This window comes from Scylla paramamosain, chromosome 14 (assembly GCF_035594125.1).
Source record: "Scylla paramamosain isolate STU-SP2022 chromosome 14, ASM3559412v1, whole genome shotgun sequence".
Lineage (NCBI taxonomy): Eukaryota > Metazoa > Arthropoda > Malacostraca > Decapoda > Portunidae > Scylla > Scylla paramamosain.
Window position 1 is genome coordinate 11829923 of NC_087164.1, and position 7500 is coordinate 11837422.

The following is a 7500-nucleotide window of genomic DNA, read 5'->3' on the forward strand; positions in this document are numbered from 1 at the left end:
GCGGCGGGCGGGCTGGCTGGCTGTTTATGAGGCTGGTGATCGCGGGAAACAAGTCTCTCGGGTCGTTGAGATTCATGTGGGTCTTATCTGATGTTTTCCTTAATGAGGTGGAAGGCGGAAGCGTCGCGCGGGTCGATATCCAATGGTCTTTATTTATTTTTTTTAACGCGTCACTTATTCAGCGTGATGCAAAGACATATTTAGGTGACTTTATTACACATCCTCGGAAATTTTGTGGCTTCGTATTAGAAAATAAATTGTCGAAGACTGAAAGAGAAATCGGTGGCTTGTCGTCCAGGAAGAAAGGAATAAACCAGCATCAACTCAAATGTCCTTCAGTGTTACTCTTTAAACTGACCTTTGACAGAGGGAATTCCACGCGTTGCTGCGGCGCCTTGCAATCCTCTGGGAGTCAAGCAAGCTGGGCAGAGGCACAATTCATCACGCCGAGAATATATTATTGACATATTTATTTAGCAACCCTGGCCACTGAGTTCGTGCTGGAGTGCGTCTGGAACTTGAGGAGAAACGCTCTATTTCTCTCCATGTATTTCAAGGTGTAGCATAAACCGTATTGTCTTTTTTTCTAAATTGATAACTTTTTTTCTTTACCTTTAGCAGTGACAGGTTAACGGGTCTCTATTTCTTCCATTTTTTGTCCCCATGGCCAGTCTCCTTTGACACGTGAGGAATAAAGCATAGCCAGTCCATAAGTGAAGGACAGGTAGAGAAAGTATCTACGTTAGGAAGTCATAAGAGGCGGCATAGTAAAGGTGGAGATGCCTGGACGTGTTGTAGTGGGTTTCCTTGATGGCTTTTAGTGTTAGCTGATTTGTGTTGACTTGGTAGAGAGCATGGTGTGTTTGTGTAATGTTAGCATGATGTGTACCAAAAAAAAAAAAAGCTTAAAAAATGCTTCTGATTTTTCTATTTAATGTGTAAGGAAGATTGACAAAAAAAAAAAATGGATGAAGAATCTCGCTGAAATGCCGTTCCCAATAAAAAAAAATATATATATATATATATAAGAATAGAAAAACAAATGGCTACTTTTATCTCTCTCGGTTCTCGGCTCCTCTACCCTGACCTGTAGTTACTGAAGACACCTTTTTTTCACCACCACTTGCACACTCTTTTTCTTTGACATTTATTGAGAGAGAGAGACATAGTATGCGACTGTTTTTTTTTTTTTCCATTCTCTCTCTCTCTCTCTCTCTCTCTCTCTCTCTCTCTCTCTCTCTCTCTCTCTCTCTCTCTCTCTCTCTCTCTCTCTCTCTCTCTCTCTCTCCCCTTTCGTGCCCTTGACCAGAGAGAGAGAGAGAGAGAGAGAGAGAGAGAGAGAGAGAGAGAGAGAGAGAGAGAGAGAGAGAGAGAGAGAGAGAGAGAGATTTCACAGCCAAGTACGAGTAAACCTAATGGCGTCTGAATAAAACCGAACAAAGTGTGTGTTAGAGAAGGACAGATGGACGAGGCAAGGGCAAGGCTGCTTCCTTTCCACAATTCCCTGCGGTACACGCTATGCCGAGGAAAAGTGTGGGAAAAAAAAAACTGTAGCTTCTGTAAAAGTGAACACATGAAAAATTTATAGTGAAGAGCGAAAAAATAAGAGTTTAAAGTACACTATGAATGGGTATAGTATTAGTTGAAGTAGTAGTAGTAGTAGTAGTAGTAGTAGTAGTAGTAGTAGTAGTAGTAGTAGTAGTAGTAGTACGATCTTACTACTCCCTTCATGAATGTTAATTCCGAGTATCGTTGTCACGCCACCAAACAGTCCATGCTTTGCGATAGATTCCCTGGCTAATCTAAACGTCGCTCTGTCTAGACATAAGTAACCTAAAATACCTGATGCAGAGTCACGTAGCGGTAGTTGTTGATGTAAGAGTTTGTACCCTGAGACACACGGCAGCATAGGAAGTCTAGAACATAATGACTCCGTTGATATGTTAGTTTCTGGAGGTAAAGCAGAGGAGAGTGTATGGTGTTCGATTATGCTCTCCTTCTTTTGGATCTTTGCTAATAATATACGGTAATCAGTCATATCCACCTTAGTCTTCCATTCCGTGCCACTCCATTCCACATCCACCACGCCGCGGCTGTGCATTCCTCTTGTGTCCTCTGCGTGTGTTTGTGTAGCTAAGGCCATTACTTGTAAACATACGGCCACACAGAAAAATGGTGATATATATGTAGTGAATAGGAGTTTTAGACATGCTTGTGGGAGGTAACCAAGAGAGAGAGAGAGAGAGAGAGAGAGATGCTGCAAGACCCAAACATTCACCTCCATTGTCTGTTGCAGGTGAATCTTTCAGTTCAAAGACTTGCTCGGCTCTTCATTAAGAAAACTAATTAAGCCCAAGTGTTTGGCTTAATCCGGGAGCCAGAATAATGGCGCACACACACTTCATTTGATCTTGCACAACACAACACAAGCTTTTAATTATCCCTCTTTCTTGGATGATGCTTGTTATGACGGCAGGAGCATCAGCAGTAGCAGCAGGAGGCCCAGAGCGGCGGTCCATTGGCGAGTCCTTCTTTCTCCCTTTGGTATTCACTTTGTCCTCGCGAGCCTGGCGGGACGCTTCCACTGCCACCCTTTGTGACTCGCAAACAAGTCACGTTGTTAGCTCGTTAAAGCGAGACATCACAGCCGAGGGATATTTGCGCCAAGGAACCTGCACAAGACGTTCTCTCTGCTCAGCCTCCGCTCAGTAATGCAGCGCGCCAAGCGACTTGGGAACTTGGTCAAGTATTTTTTTTTTCTTTTCATTTTCTGCAACGTTTTCGCATTCTATTCACTCAGGGGGATCTTAGGAAATGTTCAGCTTTTCTTTCGTTTCTATCATAATGGAGTCTAGCTAGGAGATCACTTGTGCCTTGGTCGAAGTTTTTTCTTCTTATTTTTTTTTACGTGAATAAGTGAAGGTAATGTTCCTGTCTCGCCTTTCTCGGGAGAAGAGCTGGTTGAGGAGGGAAAAAGAGAGAGAGAGAGAGAGAGAGAGAGAGAGAGAGAGAGAGAGAGAGAGAGAGAGAGAGAGAGAGAGAGAGAGAGAGAGAGATGTGAAGGTTATATCTTCCTGCCAGACACATTTCCTCTCTCTTTTTCATTTCTCTTACTTTACTTTTGTCGATTCCTCCCTCCTGTCTTGACTCTCTCTACCCACCCCCACCTTCCTTCTCTCTCTCTGTCAGACACTTCCCGTCATCATTCGATCCTTCCTTCTTTCCTTCTCTAAACTCTCTTCAAGGAATTTAGCGTCGCGCCGCCACTCGCTCCCTCCCTGGCCCCGTACCTCTTCCTCCCTGGTGTTGTCGGCCAGTCAGTCAGGAGAAACGTCTCGCCGGGAATAAATTTACTCTTAGGCGACAACTTGCCCTGAACTGCGTCACCCTTGCCGTGAAAAATTCAGAGAAATTCACTTGACCGGAAAGATCGAGGCTTCTCCCGTTTTTCGATATGAGAGGAAGGAAGGAGGGAGGAAAGGCAGATGGAGAGGAAGGGTGGAGGAGGGTAGGGGTGGAGATAGCACATTAGGCTGCCTCAACTGGACCAGGAAAGAGAGAAGGAAAGGAAGGAACGCCCACAGGTCAGACCAGGGCGGAGGTCATGTAAGATAGAGAGGGAAGAGAAGTAGGAAGAGAAGGGAGAGAGGTAAGAAGGGGTGGATATCTCACATATGGGTGGGTTTGGTAGGCTTGGGAGGAGAATAGAGACAGAGTAAGACCGCTTCCGGCTCAGAACAGGAGACGGAGGGAAAAAAATAAGATAGGGGAGAGAAACAGAAAGGAGTGGAAATCTCATATTAAGGCAGGTCTGATGGGCTTTCGAGGGGAACAGAGAGGGAGCGTCACCCCCAACAGGTCAGACCAGGGCGGAGGTCATTTAAGGGATTGGGGATTGAAGTAGAGAAGTAGAGAGGAGTGGAAGTCTCACGCTAGGACAGGTCTGGTAGGCTGGGGAGGGGAATAGAGAAGGACCACCGCCACCCACAGGTCAGGCAGAGGCAGGGATCGTCCGCTCTCGTTCCCCTGAGGCGTGTTGGCTGCCCCACCGAGAGTGAAGGGTGAAAAACTGCAGCCGTTGGCCCAGTAAGTAGCAGCAGAGGGCCAGTTTTGCTCGCCAGCCTCGCCCCGAGTGGCTCTCAGGCCTGGAGCAGACCGGCCCTTTGTACACACCTTATAGGCTAATAATGGCACGCCGCCACTCCCCGCTGCCGCCACTCCGCCAAGACCTATTAATGAATTTTACATGCCGCCTAAAGACCGTGTGTGGTAGATATATTGCTTACGCTCACTTCCTCCTCTTTTTTTTTTTCTCTCTCTCTCTCTCTCTCTCTCTCTCTCTCTCTCTCTCTCTCTCTCTCTCTCTCTCTCTCTCTCTCTCGTCTTCCTCTTTCTCTTCCTTCTTCTCACTTGATTTTTTTTCTTATAGGGATTATTACTACTACTACTACTACTACTACTACTACTACTACTACTACTACTACTACTACTACTACTACTACTACTTCTTCTTCTTCTTCTTCTTCTTCTTCTTCTTCTTCTTCTTCTTCTTCTTCTTCTTCTTCTTCTTCTTCTACTACTACTACTACTACTACTACTACTACTACTACTACTACTACTACTACTATTACTACTACTACTACTACTACTACTACTACTACTACTACTACTACTACTACTACTACTACTATTACCACCACCACCACCTCCACCTCCACCACCACCACCCGCCACCACCACCACCACCACCACCACATACTATAAGAACATTAACAAGAAATAGTTCTCAAACAGAATAATGGTTGACTGGAATATACTCAATAATCAGATTATTAGTTCGGCGTCGACAGTGAGCTTTTAAAAAGAAGACAGATTTATAGAAAGAAATCACAAGTGGACATAGGCAGGGGTACATATGAAGAAACTGCCACATGTAAACTTCCTGACTTCTTGCAGCTTCCCTTGTGTGCTTACAGTCCCATGAGGAAGCCGAGGGACGCTGCGCCATCAATATGAACAGCATGACAGGGATGAGGGGACAGAAAAGGTATAAAAGAGAGTATCTGCAGGGGGTGACGAGGGGTGCTTTTAAGAGGGGGTGACGCGCTGTAACATAAATAAGGGGGCTGTGATAATTGCGGTGAGAGGGGTGTCAGAGGGAAAGTGAGGGGACAGTGACAGAGTTAAAGGGTGAGACGGAAACTGGAAAAGAGAACCAGAGTCTTCAAAACGATGCGAGGGAAAAATTAACTTGGTACAAAAAGTCCTTAGTTTTATGTTTGATTCGCCTCACGTTGTAATCAATATTTTTGGTTCTCTCTGAATCTGGACGCTGACCACTGGGGTTTTTCTGAATCTTTTCGTGTGGTTTTCTTTACTTATTGCCTTGAAAACCACGTGACATGAGGGAAAACTAAAATATGTGAGAGATTTTTGTATTTTGTTGTATATTTTTGTAGTGATTCATTTTAAAGCAAAGTGCCATAAGGTAGAAGGATTGGAATACATGACATCATTAATTTCAGCATCATTATAATATTCATCTTTAGTAATTTTCCTCTTCATTTGCTACTTTATTTCCCACCATAATCATCACTATTCATCGCTTTCAGAAATTCATAGCATAAGATAAATGAACTGGAAAACGTGACAGTTAGTTTCGTCATATTATTCATCATTCATAATTTTCCTCTCCGTCATACCACGCTTATTACTTTATTTCCTCCTTTAATCATTCTTACCCCATCACCTCTAAAACTAACACACTATTAGACAAAAAAAATAAATAAATAAATAAAAAAAAAAAAAAATATATATATATATATATATATATATATATATATATATATATATATATATATATATATATATATATATATATATATATATATATATATATATATATATATATATATATATATATATATATATATATATATATATATATATATATATATATATATATATGGCAGAATTTCAACCACTATCACGACATTCACCATTCATAATCTTCTTCCCTATTACCCCACGTTTATTACACAAATGAACTATCTGCTATAATCTAGCTTTAAAACCATAAACATGAGGTGAACGAACCCGCAAAAACGACTCCACGTCAGTGGTATTACCAGCACATCATTAAATCTTCGCTTCCGTGTGTGGAGTCTTCCGGCATCCCTCTCTTGCTTCCCTCCCAGTGACGGCGGCGACGAGGTGATAGCTAAGCGGTACTTTGTCCTCCAGCCGTCAGGAGCGAGAGAGTAATCGACAAACCGATCGATCTGTCTTGGAGTATTGACGAGGGAACGACAAGTGTTCTCTCTCTCTCTCTCTCTCTCTCTCTCTCTCTCTCTCTCTCTCTCTCTCTCTCTCTCTCTCTCTCTCTCTCTCTCTCTCTAACCAGTATACTTCCCACTTCTTTCCCTACACCAAAGATCTTTCCATCACAACCATTACCGCCTCCTCCTCCTCCTCCTCCTCCTCCTCCTCCTCCTCCTTTAGATAACCATTTGGCCCGCACCTCACCACCACCACCACCACCAACCAGACAAACAATTCTCTTAAGGGCACGAGATGTTCAGAGTTTTCGCTCCATTAAACTCCAGTAATGGACACGAGGGTTTGTATGGGTCGTGTTTTTGTCGATTAAAACCTCCGCTAGCCACCGCATTTCTTGACGCTGGAGGAGCAGGAGAAGGAGAAGAAGGAGAACCAGGAGAAGAAGGAGAACCAGGTACCGTACGGTGAAAGAAAGTGTAGGAGTGCCCAATTTTGCCTGTGTATAGGAAAAGAATGTCACTGGGACTATAGGAAGAGAGGGAAGGAAGAGAAGCAGGAGTCGGAAATTAATGTACTGTCCAGGTCTTCCGTTCATATATTTGAGTCTTGGAGTGTCAAAACCGGCTTGGCAACACTGATAGAAGGGGAGGAAAAGTGATTCTTCGGACACGAGAGACGAGGAGGAGAAGGAGGAGGAGGAGGGCTGACGCATTGTAGGCGGAAGAAGAAGAGAGAGAGTGATGAGAAAGAGAGGCATAGAGGGGTCGGACGAAATGGAAAGGAAAGAGTCGAGTGAGGCAAGAGGAGCTATCGCCGAGGAAATAGATAGGAAATAAAGGAGAAAGACGGAGGTCACATCGCCAACGGGAGAGGTAAGATCCAACTGTCGCCGAAGGATGAGAGAAGGGAGCCGAGGGAAGCTGAGGGGGTGACTGCGAAAGACGTGAGGGAACGAGAAAGGCTGGGAGAAAAATTGAAGAAAGGGGATTTTATTAAAACGAAAAGAGAAGGAGGAGAAGATGGAGAGGAATGGATATCAAGTGTGGATATGTCAGATGTGAAATTCCAGTATAGATCGCCAGGAGGAATTGATGCAAGGATGGTGATGGTCAGGAGAGAAATGAGGCTGGAATGGAAGGTCGCTTGTATGGTTGGCTGGATGTCTGGATGTTTTTTAAAGGTCATCTGTCACCAGAGTTTGTGAATATTGTACTTATTTTT